The 20400-nt window shown below is 42.9% G+C and overlaps 1 protein-coding gene across 4 annotated transcripts in view; it reads right to left on the minus strand.

The window, feature by feature from the left end:
- Nucleotides 1–20400, minus strand: part of DOCK10 (dedicator of cytokinesis 10) — a 263955-nt gene that overhangs the window by 174497 nt on the left and 69058 nt on the right. The gene's annotated exons all lie outside the window — the stretch shown is intronic.

The raw sequence follows: 20400 nt of genomic DNA on the forward strand, positions 1-20400 counted from the left end.
AAAACTTGGTGGCTAAGACTTAGCTACACACGATGTCACACTCGAATCTGCAAAGCCTAGACTGAGCAACTGGTAAGGCAGGTCCTGTCCACTGTCACTGCTTTCTTCACTACCCGTTCATTCTGTCTTCTCTTTATTGCGGTTTTATTTTCCCTGATGAACTTTTCAGCATTCACTGTGGCTACTGCTTCATTATTAGAAGACGTCTAGGTAACTCATCTTATTTTAGCTTAGTTTTTTCTCTCTTCCATTTCCAACAGATTCCCCTTTGCCCGTGGGTGGCCATGCAGCCCAGCCTTTCTGCCGTAGGGAAAACCAGGCCGGGCTGGTCCATGGTGCATCTCCGGGGTCACCGCCCACTGCCCACCTTGTTGACGGAAGTCAAGCGCCAGTGGCTACTTCCTCCTTCGCTGTGGTCCCTCCTGAGCCTCGCCCTGGGCAGAGCGGCTCTCCAGCCAGCAGGACCCAGTCTCACTACTTCCTGCTGTGAGGGGGCAGGCGGAACAGCTCAGCATCGCTGGGGAGAGGACATCGGTGTTCTCTGAGGGAGTCTTAAATCTCCTGTGCGGAAGGGTCAGGCTTTCAGTGGATGACATCTGTCGAGTACAGCAATATGCCCTGTCCACTCACCCCACATACAAATAGCATTACTTTTAGTATAAAATACTTAAAAACGTGTGCCGTGCAATCTGAATCACACTGAGAGAGAGAGAGAGTGCATGTCAAAAATGGAAACAGATTGCAGTTGTATGCATGTGTGTATGTTGTGTACTGTGCGTGTGATGTGTGCGTTGTGTTCTTCTTGTGTATATGATGGGCATAAGTGATCTTTACTGAAATAAAATAATTTATTATATTCCATTCATAGCCCTGCAAACACGTATTAAGGGATAATAATATTTGTTTATATTGTTGAACTTAAATAGGTCTCAGGAAGTAAGAATTCCTACTGAATCAGGGTTTAATGGGGGAAGGGTTAGAAAAACTCATTTTTTACAGAGTTTAGTGAACCCTCCTCAGAGTCTAATAGCATCATGAAGGGGTAGACTTTTTTCTTTTCAACTGTGGACATTATCACTGGTAAGAGAGTTCCACCAGGGACCCCTATGTAGGCTGCAGACACTCATACATCTTGCCAATGAATATCTCAATGCAAAATACTTAGTAAATGAGGAACACTGATTTTAGCATTTCCCTTTTCTCAATTTCCTGATGAGTGTTAAGGAATTCATCACACATTTGAAGTTCTTGCTGCCTCTGTCCGAAGCACCCAACCACCTTCATGAAGTCCGCGTTAGCTTGGGTTGGTGTAAAGTGGGCAGTCCCGAGGGGAGGCAGCACCCAACCACCTTCATGAAGTCCGCGTTAGCTTGGGTTGGTGTAAAGTGGGCAGTCCCGAGGGGAGGCAGCATCCATTCTGATGGAGACCAGCCTTTAACTCCATGCCTTTGTCACCAGGACCAGAGCCGAGCCTGACAACCTCAACAAAAATGCCACAGCTAGGGTATTCTAAACTTACATTTCATACAAACAAATCCAGCCTGGATTGTTCATGCACTTTAAAGAGTCACACAGAGAATTTTTCACCTAGAATATAGTTTTCTTTTCCCATTAAAAAGTAACCCCTAAAGCAACATATATTTTTACTGGACGATTATTCCTCTATCTCAGTGATTTTCAACCGGTGTGCTGTCAGAAGTTTTAAAACATGCAATACCTGACTGGTCAGCCAGGGGCACTGACCTCCTTTCCATTAGATCAAGGGTTGGGAACCTATGGCTCGTGAGCCAGATGTGGCTCTTTTGATGGCTGCATCTGGCTCACAGACAAATCTTTAATAAAAAAAATAATGTTAAAAAATATAAAACATTCTCATGTATTACAATCCATTCATTTCCTACTGCTCATGTTCATAGTTGTGGGTGGCTGGAGCCAATCACAGCTGTCCTCCGGGACAACACCAAATTTTTATTGGATAATGCATAATGTACACGGGTCATTGTATGGCTCTCATGAAATTACATTTTAAAATATGTGGCGTTCATGGCTCTCTCAGCCAAAAAGGTTTCCGACCCCTGCCTTATATTGTCAAATAAAAAATGACCACAGTGCCTGACCAGGCAGTGGCACAGTGGATAGAGCGTCGGACTGGGATGCAGAGGACCCGGGTTCAAGACCCCAACTTCGCCAGCTTGAGTGCGGGCTCATCTGGTTTGAGGAAAAGCCCACCAGCTTGAACCCAAGGTCGCTGGCTCCAGCAAGGGGTTACTCGGTCTGCTGAAGGCCCGCTGTCAAGGCACATATGAGAAAGCAATCAATGAACAACTAAGATGTTGCAACGCGCAATGAAAAACTAATGATTGATGCTTCTCATCTCTCTCCATTCCTGTCTGTCTGTCCTTGTCTATCCCTCTCTCTGACTCACTCTCTGTCTCTGTAAAAAATAAATAAAAATTTAAAAAAAAATGACCACAGCGAACATGAGAATAACTGTCCAGTATGAATGAATGAAAATTATATCTTTTCTTTATAAGCAAAAAATATATTTTTTGTTATGTATTTTAATAATTAGTTGATGTGTGCCGTGAGACAAACAAAGTTAAAAGTCACTGCTCTCTCTTTTAAAGACATTCTGGGTTGAAGCAGGCAAGTTCACAAATGATCAGGTGAAGGTAGAGAAATACAGCCTACCAGAAGATGGGATTGAAGGCCTCTTAATCAATGCTGTTATCTTTGACCATTGAGGGACAATTGCCAATAGCCATTTCCCTCTAGGGACATATGCATTCTCTCTGCTGGCTGGCTAGGATCCCACACCAGCTTCCCACTGTTGGCAAAGTTAACCACAGATGAGACTTACTGCTTTTAAAATAAAACAAGCACTAGGAATTGCCCTCCTGTGTTTATTCCGATTGTTAATTACCTTGCTTTCAATATGAATGTCACCCGATGTTTAATAACTCCCTGAAAATCACAATGTGCATGTCTTTCGGAGAGGCCAAGCTCTTTCATCTCTGTGAAGCCTTAAAGGAGAAATTGGTAATTTATAGAGCATTGGCATTGCATAGGTTTTATTCTCATGGTGGTCATCTTTTTCCACAGAAAGATGTTCTTATGAGGGAAGGGCAATAAAGCAGTCTTACATAAGTCATTTTGATGAGGGAACAAATTGTCATGGAAGTGCTATACCCTGAGTACGGCACAACCCAACTATTCAGACCAAGAACTATCTGCCAGGGCACCTGATGGTTGGACTGGCTGACACCTGTGCAGCTGCCACCTCCGCCTCCAGACCCCTTCTTTAATGGCATCATAATGCATTCGGATCTGATAAGGTGACAGAGAAGACAGAACTAGCATACTTGGATGGAAGCATTTAATGCCTTGCATTGTGGAAATTGAAAACTAATGGATGGGTCTTGACTTTTCAATCAAGAGCTTCTTTGTGTTTTGCAGAGAATTAATTGTTGGGTTTTCTCTATTTAACTGTGCGCACTGAAATAAATCCCTTGACCCTTTGGAGTGTGGAAGCACCTGGTCCCCAATTAAAGGACCAGCTGACCTCTGGCCCTCTGTTCTGCACCTCACTGGTGAAGAAGAAGGACTGAAACAACAGGCAACGAGGATTGAATTGCTTTGAAAAGGGCACCGCTATCTATTGAATCTGGTAACAAACATCGAGGCAAGTGCAGACATGTTTCTTTGCCAAACATGACTTGGTCCTGGTCCCGTACCAAGTGTCAGGGACAGCAAGAGGACAGAGCAGCCACCCAGGGTCTGTGAGCGAGATGGTGGTGCACACAAAACAACCCACAGAGACACCAGGAGGCCAAAACCAAGGGCAAAGAGAATACGAGTCAGGAACACGAGGTCTACGTCAAGGAGGACTTCATACAGGCACGGAGACCTAAGTCAGGGCCTGAACAAACTAGGACTCTAAAAGTCACCTTTGGAAGAAACCCCTAGCAGACATTCACCGATACGTGTTAGACTCCCATGGGAAGGCTGTTGGAAAGATTGACTCCTGAGCCCATGCCAGGACCTCAGCTGGTCTGACAGGGGAACCCAGGAATCTGTCTTTGTAACAAACAAACAACCATGTGACTCACCTGAAGATGCTGCACACACCCACTTTCAGAAACAACCCCAAAGCTGATTCTCCTGGTGGTTTTCTTAAGCTTGGGTCGCCACCTCCCAGTGCAATTATTTTGTATACTAGACCAAAGTCTGATTTATAAAGTCAAATGTTCTCTTTCCGTATGGATATGCCACCAGGCTGAATTAACTAACTAGCCACCTGTCACCCCAAATGTTTTGGAGCCTGAAGAGCAAACTTTGGGATGAAACCAGCCGTCAAACCCGGGCCTCAGATGTGTTCCCCCCATCCTTGCAGCTCCCTTCTTGCCCTCTTCAGCGGCATTTCTCTGCCTGGACTTCCGTGTCCCCAGCCTGCTCATCTCCCAGCTGTTATCTAAAGCTGGCTGTCTCAGACTTGGCACCACTGACATTTTGGGCCTGATCATTCTTTCAGAGGGGCCTGTCCCGTGCACTACAGGGTTTCAGCAACATCCCTGGCCTTTTCTCACTGGACGCCAGCAAGCCTCCCCGCTCTCCCGCCACACGCCCTGCTGAGACAGCCAACGGAGTCTTCAGAGACTGCCAAAGTCCTCCCGACTCAGGGTCAAGGGAGAAGAAAGCAATCAATCCTGTTTGAAAATCTCCGATCCAAATCCTAACGCAAATTATTCTCCCTGTGTATTCCTTTGATGACGGCTGCCAGGCCCGGACAGGGATGCAGGTTCTCCTCAGACCAGGGTGAGCCCCTCTGGAAAGCTGAGTTGACAGCCTCCTTCCTTGCAAGAACTTTGGGCTATTGGCCGACAAGTCAGTCCTCTCTCTTACTTCCCCATTTGCCTCTAAATCCCACTCTTGGCGTCAGTCTGAGAGTCTGGGTTTCTGTTCCTATTCTGGGCTGTCCCTACTTTTTTTTTCCGTCTTTTCCAAGTGAGAGGAGGGGAGATGGAGAGAGACTCACATGCACCCCGATGGGCATCCCCCTGGCAACCGCCATCTGGGACTGTGCTCATTGGAAGTCATGCTTGCAACTGTTTTTAGTGCCTGAGTCAGTCTCCACGGAGCCATCCTCAGTGCCTGGGGCTGATGCAATCGAACCAACCAAGCCATGATTGTGGGAGAGGAAGAGAGAGAAAAGGGGGAGAGGTGGAGAAGCAGACAGTCACTTCCCCTGTGTGCCCTGACCAGAAATCAAACCCAGGGTAGCCACATGCTGGGCTGACATACTACCACTGAGTCAACCTGCCAGGGCTGGGCTAGCCCTATTAAAATGTTGCTATTTCTTGCCTGAAAATGACCCAAAGCCATTACAATCTTAAGTTAGCAGATCCCGGCCCTGGCTGGTTGGCTCAGTGGTAGAGCGTCAGAAATCCCGGGTTCGATTCCTGGCAAAGGCACACAGGAGAGGCGCCCATCTGCTTCTCCACTCCCCTCCTTTCTCTCTGTCTCTCTCTTCCCCTCCCACAGCCGAGGCTCCATTGGAGCAAAAAGATGGCCCGGGCACTGGGGATGGCTCCTTGGCCTCTGCCCCAGGCGCTAGAGTGGCTCTGGTTGCGACAGAGTGACGCCCCAGATGGGCAGAGCATCGCCCCCTGGTGGGCGTGCCGGGTGGATCCCGGTCGGGCACATGCGGGAGTCTGTCTGACTGCCTCCCCGTTTCCAGCTTCAGAAAAAAAAAAAAAAAAAAAAAAAAAAAAAAGAAGAAGAAGAAGTTAGCAGATCCCAAGAGGCAAGCTGGTCACCTAGGCAAGGCCCCAAGGATTTGGAGAGGAGGACAGATGTTGTAATGGTGTGAAGAATACAGTTGGGAGTATGGTGTTTGCTGTTGTGGCTAACCACAGTACCTAGTCCATCGAGCACTGCGAGGTTTAGTAAGAAAATATCCGTGAAGTGCTTAGCACAGCGCCCGGAATACGATAAAATGTCCAATGGCTGTCAGCTCTGTGTCTGGTTGTGTCCAGGCGGTGAGCTTAAGCTAGGCCACTGCAGTGGGTATGGCGGTGCTGTTTGTGCTGCATCAGGGCAGTGGGTACGGCGGTGCTGTTTGTGCTGCATCAGGGCAGCGGGTACGGCGGTGCTGTTTGTGCTGTATCAGGGCAGCAGTGGGTATGGCGGTGCTGTTTGTGCTGTATCAGGGCAGCGGGGGGGGGGGGCACAAGCAGGGCACTGACTGCTTTGCAAGTAGCAGTGGAAGCGAAAGGACATTCCAAAAATGAAAGGAGCATCCAGAAGACCCTCTTGGCTTAGATGTGGATAACGAGGTTAAATAACCCCTCCTCCCATGCACGCCCGATCCCTGCACACTGACCTCTTTGTGCCGTCTGTGTCTTGCAACACTGGCCACTTCATTTTATGTCCCCACTGTGCACAACTACAAAAGCTTCCCATTGCCCTGTCCCTGGCCTCTCCCTTCATCCCACACAAAGGACCCACATGCCAAGGAAGTTAAGAAAGCCAAGATTTAACCAATATCATATGCTTTTAAAAACATCTTTTCATGGTTACTTTTCTGCCTAAACAAGACTACGAATTCCCCGAGCAATAAACAGTATTGTCTTTATGTCTGAGCTGCGCTGGGTCTCCTCCCGGCATGCGGCAAATACCAACATTATAATTATCCACTGGATGTCGCGAACAGGAGGACAGGGCACGGCACTTTCTTTCTCTCTGTCTTCTCCTCCCTTGCCACGGCTTTCCAAGCCCCCTGCGAGGTAGGAAAGCACCCTGACAAGGAGGCATGTAATCTGATTGGTTTCTTTCTGCAAGGGTGTCATCCATGGGGAAGGAGATTTGTTACCTAGATTGTATCAAAGACCGTTGGCAGCGTTTAGAATTGGCATCCCTTTGGCTTTGACTGGCACTCAGGGTTTTATTTTCAGAAATGAGTCAGGACTATGTGTTCACTTCTTATCTCTCCGTGCCCAGAAGTGCTGAGTGGAGACAGCCATTGGTAAGTCCTGTCTTTTCTCTTGTAGGCAGAGGGTGTCTGTATTCAGAGCGACAAGACTATTCACTGAGTGGCCGTCAGGATGTCTGTATTCAGGAATCAGTCTATTTACTGATGGCCCAAGTGACCTTGGGCAAAACGGAAACCTCTCTTGGCCTTCTGTGTCCTAAGGCTTTTTCAATCTTAAATTTCTATGTTGTTGTTGTTGTTGTTGTTTTTAATGTAAAACCACTTTCAGGTAGACTAATGACTTGGCTGAGAAAACAAACTTTTCCCATTTTTGTTTTGTAACTTCAAATGTCTGCTGGAAAAGAAAGGAAATCTTTAATCGGAGCACCTCTTTCTGCACCCCTCGTCCAGACAGTGTACCCCAGAAGGGTGCTCCCTGTTTCTCGCTGCCAGCCCCCGGTTGGATCTCACTTCAGAAGGAAACGGCTGTGCCCTCTCCCCAGATGACTCTGCCCTTGACACGGTTTGCAAACAGAGCCCTGGAAGGAACTTGGCACTATGCCCCACCCACTCCTTTGACTGATACCATCTTGGTTTAATATGAATATTCAGATTTTTAAAAAAAAACAACATATAGTTACTTTTGCTTTGAGTGTGGCTACAAAAACAGAAGTCAACCCTAGGAAACCAATCCTTTCAAAAATGCCTGAAGCTCAGTTTTGTCCCTCTCTGTTCTCTGGACAGATCTCCTGTGCCCATTGCCGGGGCTGAGTCTTTGTACAAAAGCCTGACTTTCTAATCTGTTGGGAGAGAAAAGCAGAATTAACGTGGGCATGGGACTTAATCTCCATTCCCCTTGTTGTTGTAACTGTACCGTCTACCCCTTCCCCTTCCAGAGCACGTCCTACAGGTGCCCTGACCACACCTGCACCGGGGACTCTTCACTCTGAATCTGAACCTTGAGAAGAATGACATAAGGAAAGAAGACACCTTGGGTTATAGCAAAGACTGGCCTAAACCTCGCACACTGTAGCCCAAGGGCCCTGGCCCTTCCGGTGCCCCTGAGACCGCAGTTCAGTCCTTCCTGCAGTGCAGTCTGACGGGCTACCCCCGCCTTTGCTCCTGTTCCCTTTGATTTAGCTAACACCACTTTCTACTTGCCACCGTTTGTGAGTTTATTCTTCCGATGGGCACGGACACCGTGCTAATAAGCATTTAGGGCAGTCATAAAAAGAAAATTTTTTTCCTCTTACAAAATTTAGTGGAAGTGGTTTGGCAAAAACTGTCCTGGGTGGCTTGTATTAGAAAATGCTAAAAATCAAACAAATGAAAAGCTCATCCCACCCCCCCAAATTTCTTTCTAAGCCCTAAAACAAACAAATCAACCAAAGCTCATTACTTCTCCTTCTCAGTTCTAAGCTCTGTGACTTTATTGCAGGGGTCGGTAAACTTTTTGGCTGAGACAGCCAGGAACGCCACATATTTTAAAATGTAATTCCGTGAGAGCCATACAATGACCCGTGTATGTTACACATTATCCAGTAAAAATCTGGTGTTCTCCCAGAGGACAGCTGTGATTTGGCTCCAGCCACCTGCAACCATGAACATGAGCGGTAGGAAATGAATGGATTGTAATACATGAGAATGTTTTATATTTTTAACGTTATTATTATTTTTTATTAAAGATTTGTCTGTGAGCCAGATGCAGCCATCAAAAGAGCCATAGGTTCCTGATCCCTGCTTTATTGTCATGTTAATAACTTATCATCCACCAGGGTGATAAAATCAAGGAACTGATACTCAATGCCCTTATCCCTTCATCTGCATAATAAGCCCACTACTAAATGCTAATGATTATATATTTTCTCTTAATCTTTCTTCTCATTGCAGCAAAATTCTGTCTAAAGCAGGGTCTGACTGTGTCATTCCCCAGCTCAGAAGCGTTAAGTGGTATCCCCCTTGTTAGTATTTGTGTTTCCCAACCTGTGCTCCTGGGAATCACAGTGTGCAAGTCAATGTTCTACACAAGAGAAATCCAATGTCAGGTAACCTTGGGAAGCCGTGGATTGAACAGAGCTGAACAGGCCCCCCTTCTCACTGAAGAACTCCCCAAGGCTATCAGTCACCACTGGGCAGCGTGAGTCCTTTGGGGAGTGTGTACCAGGCATTCTCTCCCAAGCGGAGTTTTGCAGAGAGCATTTCCCTACAGAGGGCTTATTATTCCCTGTCGTACAGGCTGGGGAATGGTCTCTGCACCAGCATATGTGATGAGACAGGATTTAAAACAATTTAGAAAGAGGAGATGATAGTGAAGTCTTCTCCACGGCAAACAGACATTCAGGAGCTCATGAGAGGACCCGGGACAGGCTGAATTAGGACAGGTGCCAGGTTGCATTGGTGCTAAAACAAAGAGGTGACACAGCATGCTGGCTAGGTGACTGGGTGCTGGTGCCCTCAGGGTAAGACCTCTGCCCCTTCCCCAATTTTGTCCCTCTCTGGATCGAGCCCCAGCCATGTCACTAGGTGCCACTGCCCTTGTCATCTCTCCCAGGAGTGACTGCTCAAAGCCATATAACCAAAATGCTTGTGCACACGTTACTTAAATAAATACCTAAAGCATTTCCTTAAACTGGACGAATATGAACATCTTTGTAATATGTAGGTTGGGGCGGACTGGGCCTCTGTGAGCCCTCGGCCAAATAGGACGCGGCAGGAAGAGATTTTCATGGTTGTGTAGTAAGCACCGAGCAAGCAGTGTAGTCAGCATGGAAAATAATTCAGGTGAAAATATGGGACATATGGATCTTCCCTCTGCCCCACCCTCTGCCTCCAGCCTTCAGTAGCCGCTGGTAGCTTTAATCTTGTTTAAAAACCTATTTTTTAAAGGATTTGCTGCTTTTGATGCATTGGTATCTATGTCTTCTATTTGCATTATGTTGCTAGAAATTAAATTGTCAGATATTTAATACCACATTCCCCTTTTATTGTTTTTAGGACAAGAAAAGATAGTCTGACTTGTTATTAATCATTTATCCCTATGCAAATCTCTATGAATAAGGAGCTGGAGGATACGTCTCTCAAAGTCAAGATATAATCTTTAGCTTTACATTGATTTCCATTAACATCAACGTCACTTTCTACTCTGATTGGGCAAACACAGCCTAACTTATTACAGGCAGCGTCCCACCAGCTTCTTGAAGCTGGAACCCTGAATTAAATTGAAACTCTTAATAAAAATTTGTAAGAGAATGACAACCAGGAAGCCTATGATTCAACTTGTTTTCACAGTTGTGTTTTCCTGCCAACAGTGTTTTAAAATATTTGAATTGCCAGTATTTAAAAACTGGAAGACTTTACATAAAAGCTCTGGTTACTAGTTTCTCTTGAAAAATTCAAGATCTGATCAGACTGCTCCTACCTTCTGACATGGAAATAATTGCTCAAGCAAAGAAGTAGCCTTACCCTTTGAATGGTCCATGCCTTCTCTTCTTTGCTGTGTTCCCACCAGTCCCATATGTCTCCTTGTCTTGCATTCTGGGTCTGTAGGCATCTGAATTTGGAACCCCTGGCTTGAAGTCCCATTTAGATCATGTCATTAGTAAGACAATTCTAACTGAGACTCTGCCCTAAGCCTTACCTGATCCCTCTACATTAGACAGCAAGCCTAAAGACTTCTATTGCATACATATTTGCAGTAAATCCAGGTCTATATCGGATCAATAATTTACTCCTGATGATTCCCCAAATGTGAATAATTCCAATGTCTTGACTGTAGTAATAAAATTGTGTTTCTGCTCTAACACTCCTACCAGAAAGCCCTCCTTGAATACATGAGAGAATATTTCTTGCATTCTAAAGCCATGGAAAGCACCACAGTGAACTAAATTTCTTTCCCAATTTTTCAAAATAAAAACTGTTTTGATGCCAAGTCAGCTTGTGTGAGAAATGGGTGTGGCAGTTAATGACTTGGCTCAACACCTCTTCATGTAAATGATGGGAACTTGATGCTAAGCAAAACCTCTAAGAAGGGATATTTGTTTTAAAGAGGAAACAAACTTTTGTCAAGTAGTAATTTTACATTAAGAATGAAAAAAAGATAAGAGATTTAATATGAAAAGTGGCCATGATATTACTAAGAGAGTTACTGATAAATTTAAAATGATTCTTACCATGTAAGCGCCCATCTGCTTCTCCACCCCTCCCCCTCTCCTTCCTCTCTGTCTCTCTCTTCCCCTCCCGCAGCCAAGGCTCCATTGGAGCAAAGATGGCCCGGGCGCTGGGGATGGCTCCTTGGCCTCTGCCCCAGGCGCTCGAGTGGTTCTAGTCGTGACAGAGCGACGCCCCGGAGGGGCAGAGCATCGCCCCCTGGTGGGCGTGCCGGGTGGATCTTGGTAGGGCGCATGCAGGAGTCTGTCTGTCTCTCCCCGTTTCCAGCTTCGGAAAAAAAACAACAACAAAAAAATTTCCAAGGTAAAATGATTCTCACCATGTATTTTTACGATACATCGCATATCAAGATAAGGAACTGAGCCCTTGAGTTGACCCTTTTCTTCACTTAATAAAATAGAAATGATAGATCATAAATGATCTCAAAGACACTTGATATTTCCAAAGTCCTATCACATTATGAGGGTATAGCCATGAAGGCTTACCCAACGTTTTTATTTCTCTACATGCATCCTTGGAAAACTAAGAGAATACTATTCTTCCTTCTTCACATAGATACCCTGTGTTGGTAACCATGTAAATCATGATGAAAAACCATTACAGTCTCTTGAATAATTTAATAATTTCATGGCACTATTTCCACATATGCTATGATTCCTTTTTCTCCTAACCTTTGAAAGATGATCAAGAGAGGATTCTGTCCTACTCCATGTCCCCTAACACCTCTACAGTTGTACTGACATTTCTCCTACTAACGTCAGAGGAGAAGACCTGGTAATGGATTTATACCAGAAGTCTTCCCTCCAAAGCCTCAATGCCATTTTTTGGCTATTCTGCCATTTCCACAGTAATGGTTTCCTGCTCGGGCGGCTGAGGTCAGGCGGTGAATCACCTTTCATAGTATCTGCTGTCTCCCAGACAAGCACCTTTCTGGCCTCTGTTCTCCACACTAAACCGCACAACGTTAAGTGGTCCTAGCAGTGTAGTACAAATATGATGCCAAGGCTTCCTCTGCTGACATCTTTTATATCAAATGACAAATGCTTAGAGCTTAGCCTCACTGTTCCAACAGACAGGTGGACTGTACAAAAAATTATTTCCTCTATTAGAAAAAAGAAAACCATGAAAAATGTAGAGAATCAAAAAAATGATGAAGAAAGACAATAGGAACAGAGCATTGCCCCCAGCTTTTCTTACAGCGTGAAAGACAAGTAACTCAAATTTTTGCTGTAGTATAACTATAAAATGGGAAATGTTTATCTCGGAAACAACAGAAATGATTACAAGAAGAGTTGAGAAGGGGGAAATCAAAGTTAGAATGAATTTCTGAAATTCTCCAATGCAGGTTGAAGCCTCATTTTCTCAAATTATTTTGATATATCATTAAATAATGAATATTTAATAACTTCCCAGGCTTGGACTTAATTCTTTCATTGTAATATTTAATAAGGTTAGCCTTACATACCAGAAGCACAAGTTACTCCTCTATCATTTAACTCAGGAAAGAACTATTTGGCTCTAGAGGGTGTCTAGCCAGCATTCTTTATTCCAAATCTGTCTGTTTCAAGGTGTAATACGTAAATAATTGGGGGAAAGAATATAATACTCACATCCATCGCAGAGCAAAGAAATATAGGGCAGAGAAGTTCAAAGAGAAAAAAAGGCACTTGGAACATATGGGTGGTTGCTGTGGGATCCAATTAAATGACTGTCAGGGACAAAGATTATTTGGACTGGAATCATCATGCTTTTCCATTTTGGTCTAATAGTCCAAAGAACCATTTCCTGTATATTACATTTTCAAATATCTATTTAAAGTTTTACCTTTGCAAGGAGGTTCAGTGCCGGATGCACAAGGTTAGAACGTGTTAACCTTCTTGTCGGTGTTTTCCCTGGTGAAATTTAGAAGAGTATCTGTTTCTCAACAAATGCAGTAAAAATATGCCATAGAATTTAACATTGAAAAGTCTCTTAAATTATAAGCTACTACAAAAATAAAAGATACTTAGTAGACAGTCAAAATTTAATACCATTTATTTTCTAAACACAAATAATTCCTTAACACAGCTTGGTCTTTAAACAAAACCTCTTTGAAACAGATGCCATCTGACTCACAGTAATTCCTTCTGAGGTCATCAAGAAACATAGGAGCCACAGGGTCAGGAATAAAACCACGATTTTTCCATGGGTTTACATCTTGGTTTTTCTAAGAACAGGTGATTACTAGCCTTGAGCATTATCCACAAATGAAAGTTTGACATTTCCCTGTTAGCAACATGCCCTCAAAAGAGTAGCATCCCTTTTCCTTCGTTTTTATAGCTTCCTTTCTACACTGGAAGGGAAAGGTAGCAGGGCTATTAGGATGCAGACTTCACTGATGGAGACTAAGAGAAGAAGTGACGCAGAGCTGTTAAGGGAGAGGCTCGGGGCCGCCCCACCCACACTCTTACTGCCTGGTTATTTCTAGTGGAGATGTCCACAGCGTAAGTGCTTCTCCTCCATGGCGTATGTCATTATCACTACATCACACAAGAGAAACTCTTCTGGCAGAAGACAAAAAACACTGATGAATCAACTTTGTAATTGCTTGAAAAAATATTTTTAATTATTAGGTTGATTTTTAAAAAAATTATCTTCTAGATCTGATGGTGTGCATTTTTCCAAACACATAATCCTCTAACCTTTTAAGTATGCAGAAGAAACGGCCTATTTAACAGGCCCTTTAATGTCACAGTGTGTGCAAAGTTAAGGAGGTCTGGTCAGAATCCTGGACGTGCCCACATCTCATGTTGTGCGAGAGATGGCACACAACTTGGCTTATAGGAAATCTTAGGTCACTGTTGGCTGACTGCCCATTCAACAACAGGCACTCTCCTAGAGCAAGGTCAGTGTTCAGACACAAGTCTGTCTGCCATGTACTTTTCTGCCCTGGTCTCCCACCGTGATTCTGTACATAGTCCATAATCCAGCCTTTCTTGGATGCATTCTTGTCTTCTATATCCTTCTGTTAAAACCTCATGGCACTTTCTCCACACTGCTCTTGTGGAACTTACCTACTTTATTTCTTTTTAGATCATATTCACTTAGTACAGGTCAACTCCCTTCTTGCTGTGGTATCTTCTTAGACATAAAAGTAGTTGCTTAATTACCTTCCTATCCCTTCGAGAACTTAGCCTCAGAGCTCTAACATGGCAGGGGCTCCATAATTATTAGGGTTTAACTACCTTCCCTAGATCTGCCATAAAGTGCATTTAACTCTGAAATTTAAAGTTTTATTTCTTAAGAATTCATTTGCAAATTCTTACAGAAGGAAGTTGAATTGCCTCATGCATGCAGGAAGAGTCAGCAGCGTCATATAAAACTTGATAAAAATCTTCCTTCTCACAGGGCTATTTTCAGAGAAATAAATTTCGATCCTCTTATGTTTCTTGTGTACAAAAATAAATTGTATTTTCTCAAAGAGCCGTGTTTAAGTGCCGAGTGAAAGGCTACCCTGGATATTGAAATGTATTATTAATCACATCACTGTGGCTTTCCAGTGAATGTAATTACTTACTATCTATAGCAGAGTTCAGCTAATTGATTAACATTACCCTAGGAAAACACAGGTGGGTACAACAGACTGCCTGACGCCTTCAGATATTTGGCAAACATCAAGTCCTCAGCACGTATCACCCATTCTCTGCCGTCTCTTTCCCTCCCATTCCTTTTGAAAGACATTTTTGAAGGGCCTGCATATTGCTGATGCCTAGAGCTCACTGGGCCCCAGGAAAGCATGGAAGGACACTGCCCGAGGGAAGACCTGTCTGCCGTCTGCACGCCGTGGAGAATAACCCTGCCCGATAAAGCACGTGGCTTCTTTGCATTAGCATGATATGACACATGCTGCTTTGTACTACAAAATAAGTGTCACGTGGCCCTGTTACAAATTAAGACCGAATTTCTACTTTTTTGCGCCTGTAAGTTCCAGAATGTAATTCCCAGGGCAGCAGAGGGGAAATGTCCGCTTCACTCTGATTTTCTAGAAGGCTCAAGTGTTTCTTTCCTCCATTTGGATGTCAATAAGACAACTGTCTCTGATGTGTGAATCATAAAACCAAACACACAGTCTTCAAATATGAGTAGTGATCACAGCGTTCCTGAGACAGCGCAGTGTAACCCTCGTTCTAAAGACGCAGAAAAACAAAAAAATTAAAACGCTTTGTTTGCATCATGGGCTCTACAACAAGTCTTTCTGGAACTAAACCTTAACACTTGCTGGGTTTATGGGCAATTATGTTTTATTGAGATTATGAACAAACATGGACAAACTCTGTTTAATGCCAGTTAGCTCATGGTGATAAAGTTAAATATCTCATCCTAATTACAGGTATTCAGGTAAAAAAAAAAAAAAGACATTCACAGTAACTACATTTGTGATAAAAGAGGCCTGAAAGAAGTAAGAGCTTATGAAATGACTCCATCACTGAGCACAGGTCATTAAAATCAAATGGAGAAAGCTTCATCTATCTTCCAATTTTGTCCAGGATTAAAAAATTGTCTTTGTTTAGCTTGATAATCTACATAATAAGTAAAAGTTTCAGTGTTTGTCTAGTGCCTTGGCATTGGGTAAGCCATCACCAAAGTATTTTATAATCAGGCATCTGAATGTGCCGTTTTATTTGGTGACTATGACAGGAAGTAGGTTATGTCAGTGACTATAATAGGTCTTCTAACCAAATTACAATAAAAAACAAACCAAAAACTGCCTCTGTGTCCAACCGTCTTGGATCATATTAGTGTTTAACTTTGTAATTAAAAGTACATCTTGATGAGCCACATACTAATTTATATAAATACATTTTGTAAAAAAAATAAAAATAGAGCTATGTATAAGTCAGTGGTAATGATGATCATTTGTAGGGATGTGAGAAGAATGTGCGGATGTATGAAATAGGTTTGAGTGAATTTCCGTAAATGTCGTTATTTTTTACCTTATACCAATACGCAAGATTTGCACAGTTCACCGTATAAACTTACTTTACAATTTAAAAACTATAAAAAAGAAAAGCTACGAGGTTTTATTCATTCTTGGTTTTTTACTCTACTGCAACTCATTTTATCTCTCTTATTCATTAAATTTGGGGAGAAACATCTAAACAGAAAGCACTAGCTGAATTTTGAATGGATTCATCTATATCTCTACCTTTGAATGTGAGGCAGATAACCACGGAAAGGAAAACAATGTTAAATTATGACCTTGATTATGCACATAAAAGGGAGTATTTGCTGGGAAATCAAGCATGCACGAAACAAAAAATGGCAAAAGTGTTAACAGAAAATGATTCGTTAAGTATTTTTACTGACATAAGTAATTCCCATGTAGTATTTAAGGCGGAGTGCCAGAAAATAACCTCTAGAAACTAAGAATAGTTTAAGCTTTGGATTCGTTAAACCACAAGAAATATGAATCTAAACCCAAGATAGTCATTCAAGGCAGAAAAGGTTCTGGGATTAAGTCTGTCTCTGCCAGATCTGCTACTGAAACTGTGAAGCGTGGGCCTCAACTCCATCCGATGGCCCTCATCTCCCACAACCCACTTGGCCACTCTTCTCAATTTTCTGCTTCCCATGTGACCTACAGCACATTACCTCTTTTAATCTGTTTGGTATTGAGAAATCTCTTCGGTACTGTTTGATACTTTTTTTTATAAAATGATGCGAAATGGACATTTATTGTGAGACGGTAAGAGATTAAATGAGATAATATCTACTAAGATGTATAAACTCTATCTCAAAAATTTTGTCCTCACTGGTTTTATTCTCAAAATAACAACAGATTCAGTCCTAATGGCTAAGTTAGATAGTAGGTTGCTTTTTCCATCCACACAAGGCTCCATGGCTCCATTTAAAACTCTGATTACCAAGCTAATGAATGTAATATCATAGTTGTGTCCACATCCAACCACATAGCTACAGGGCAAGCTCACAGGTAAATAGGAACCGCGGTTACAGGGAGAGAATGAGGCTGAATGTCCAAAGGCAACGCGAGGCTGGCAAGCTTCTTTATTCTTCCAATTGTAGATTGTATAAAATCTGAGCAGTATTTGTGATAAATATTTAGATAAAAATATCCAAATACAATAGAAAGGTGTTATCAGTATACAGACACACTGGATTTTGAAGATTTAGTGTGAAAAAACAATGTACAACATCTTATTAATAATTTTATGTTGACCATATGCCAAAATAATAGTAGTTTGAATACCCTGGGTTAAAGAAAATGTATTATTAAATTCAGTTTTTATTTTTTTTTTTTACTTTTTAAAATGTGGCTTCTCGAAAATTAAAAATTTTCTGACTCACGTTGTATTTTGATGACAAAGAGCTACTCTCTATGCTGTACTATCTTCCTCAGTAATGTAGGATTAAAAATAATTTCTTCCAGCGGTTGTTGTGGCAACAAGAAAAGATAACTGTGAAGTTCTTAGCAAAATACCTGACACGTAGTTGAAAGTGTTCACTAACTAGCTACCGTTTTGTGCACACTGTATTCATCTTTAGTTTTTCTGACATACAAAGCAGAATCTGGAGGTGTTCTGTGGGGTCTTCAGTCTGTTCTCATAAAGGGCCCGAGAACAAAGCAGACCACGGAGAACACAGAAGGACCACCAGTGGGAATTCTGAGAACTGACCAAAGGAATCCACATCTTCTTTTTCCTTCACAGATTCCTACTTTGTAACTTTGACGACCCATCAGATATGGTGTTCACTTAGTCATTCATCCATTACTCAAATATTTTACTGAGTATCTACTTCTGAAAGAATCTGGGCTCCACAATTTTGAATTTAAGAATTTCTTAACTGCTATAAATTTCTCATAAAATTACAGTCCTATCAGTAAACACTGAATTAAAAATTTAATAACAAATATGATGCAAACTATGCTTCATCTCTACTGGATTGAAAATATATGGCCCTGGCCGGTTGGCTCAGTGGTAGAGTGTAGGCCTGGCGTGCAGAAGTCCAGGGTTCGATTCCCAGCCAGGGCACACAGGAGAAGTGCCCATCTGCTTCTCCATCCCTCCCCCTCTCCTTCCTCTCTGTCTCTCTCTTCCCCTCCCGCAGCCAAGGCTCCATTGGAGCGAAGATGGCCCGGGCGCTAGGGATGGCTCCTTGGCCTCTGCCCCAGGAGCTAGAGTGGCTCTGGTGGTGACAGAGCGACGCCCCAAGGGGCAGAGCATCGCCGCCCCCTGGTGGGCGTGCCGGATGGATCCCGGTGGGGCACATGCGGGAGTCTGTCTGACTGACTCTCCCTGTTTCCAGCTTCAGAAAAATAAAAAAATAAAAAAGAAAAGAAAAGAAAATATACTCTTTCTCTTTTTCTCTCTCTCTCACCTGATTTTCTACTTTTTTTTATTATAGTAGTGGCTTTAAATGCTAACCACTTTTTTTCAGGTGCTGTATGGATTTTCTCTCTTTGTCACTTCTAAATTTGGCTTAATTGGGAGAACTGGAAAGATGCAATGTCCCTTTACATATGATGAAAGGAAAAAGAGAATAAACTAAAAGTTAAATTTCAGGAGAGGAGCAACTGTGTGGATAGCACAGAAGTGAGTCTTGAATGCAAATGTTCTTTGAAAAATCTATTGTGTGAATAATTTATTCAATACGTATGACAGTGCTCCAGCAGATAAGCTAACCTTGAATTTCCATTTTCCCACATTCTATAAAGCACACAATTAGTTTCCTTTTAGCTGTTCAATTCTTTCTCTTAAAATAACATTTTAAAGTACATTCAATTTTTAACCTTCTCTTAGTTTCAACAAAAGAAAAAAAGAAATCACAACGGCTAAACCTTAGTAAGTTCTTACTGAGTTCCAAACACTATTACAGGTCTTTTACTTCTATTCACTTGTTGACTAACCCTAGGAGACACGATGGTAAACAGAACGATAGCCTGTGAATATGTTGGTGAGGTGAAGTAAGACTGCAGATAAAATGAGGGTTGCGAGTCAGCTAATGCTGAGATAGGAACAGCATCCTAAATTGTCTAGGTATGTCTCATGTAATCACAAGGGTCTTTTGTAAATAAAAGAGGGCGGTCGGGTCAGGGGTAAGAAACTGAGACATGTTTGAAGATACTATGCTGCTGGCTTTGAAGATGGAATAGGGCCAAGAACCCAGGAATGTGGGCAGCCTCCAAAGGCTGGAAGGAGCCAAAAGAAGACAAACAAAAAGAACCAAAAAAAAAACAACAACAAAAAAACCCCAAACAAATTCTCTCCTGTAGTCTCCAGCAAGGAATACAAACCACCCTACCAATTTTGGTCCAGTGAGACCCTTCTGGGATGTCTGACCCCAAGAACTATAAGATAAGAAACATGTGTTCTTTTGAGATATTAAGTATGTAATAATTTGTTATAGCAGAAACAGAAAACTAACAGAGTTCGGTACCCTCATTATTCCCATCTTACCTACAGGAAAGAACAAGGCACATACAGAGAACTGAAATAATTGATCCAGCAATCACACAGAAGAAGCAAATGCTTTTGGAGGGGATTCAGACCAAGCACTCCGGCTCTTAACCCATGGCAACAACATAAAAGTTAGGACTCTGCTGGGTTGCAACTTCCTTGGGAGCTTCCGGGATATGATTTGAAACTGGTCCCACACATGGAGGGCAGGCAGAGACTAAAGAAAAAGGCAGACCACTCCAGATGGATTGGTGACAGATTTAATAAGCAAGGGAACTTATTTAGGAGACTTGACTTGGGTGGCCACAAGTCATTTTGTATTCCCACTGGCCAAATGTTAAAAGTTTATCTAGAACCCTTAACAAGAGTCAGCCATGTACATAGGGGGCCTTTATTGAATTTTGGTTAAGTACCCATTCCAGGTAGTGTCATCATCACATTACTATCCGAAGGCTGTGTCCTTGGACAACTTCTAGTACCAGGAAGGGAAGCAGAGGGCACATTGCACATACCAAGCACAGGGGAGCAATAGGGAGTCTCCAGTGTCTGGGTCCAGCTTTTGGGTCAAACCTGCAGTCACGTCTTCTTGATGACCTTCTCCAATAGACTGTCACATGGCCTGTTCTCTCTTTCATTTTATGGGTCTCAGCCACACTGATACCTCCTTAGAAGAGGCCTTCCTTGGCTGCAGTTGATGAGGTTGGATGCTTACAGGACAGTCTGAAGAATGTAACTCTCATTTGAAGCACTTAACATAATTACAAATTCACATACGCTTGGGTCTTTTCTGTCTCTACCACCAAACTG

The sequence above is a fragment of the Saccopteryx leptura genome, chromosome 7, assembly GCF_036850995.1.
Source record: "Saccopteryx leptura isolate mSacLep1 chromosome 7, mSacLep1_pri_phased_curated, whole genome shotgun sequence".
Taxonomy (NCBI): domain Eukaryota; kingdom Metazoa; phylum Chordata; class Mammalia; order Chiroptera; family Emballonuridae; genus Saccopteryx; species Saccopteryx leptura.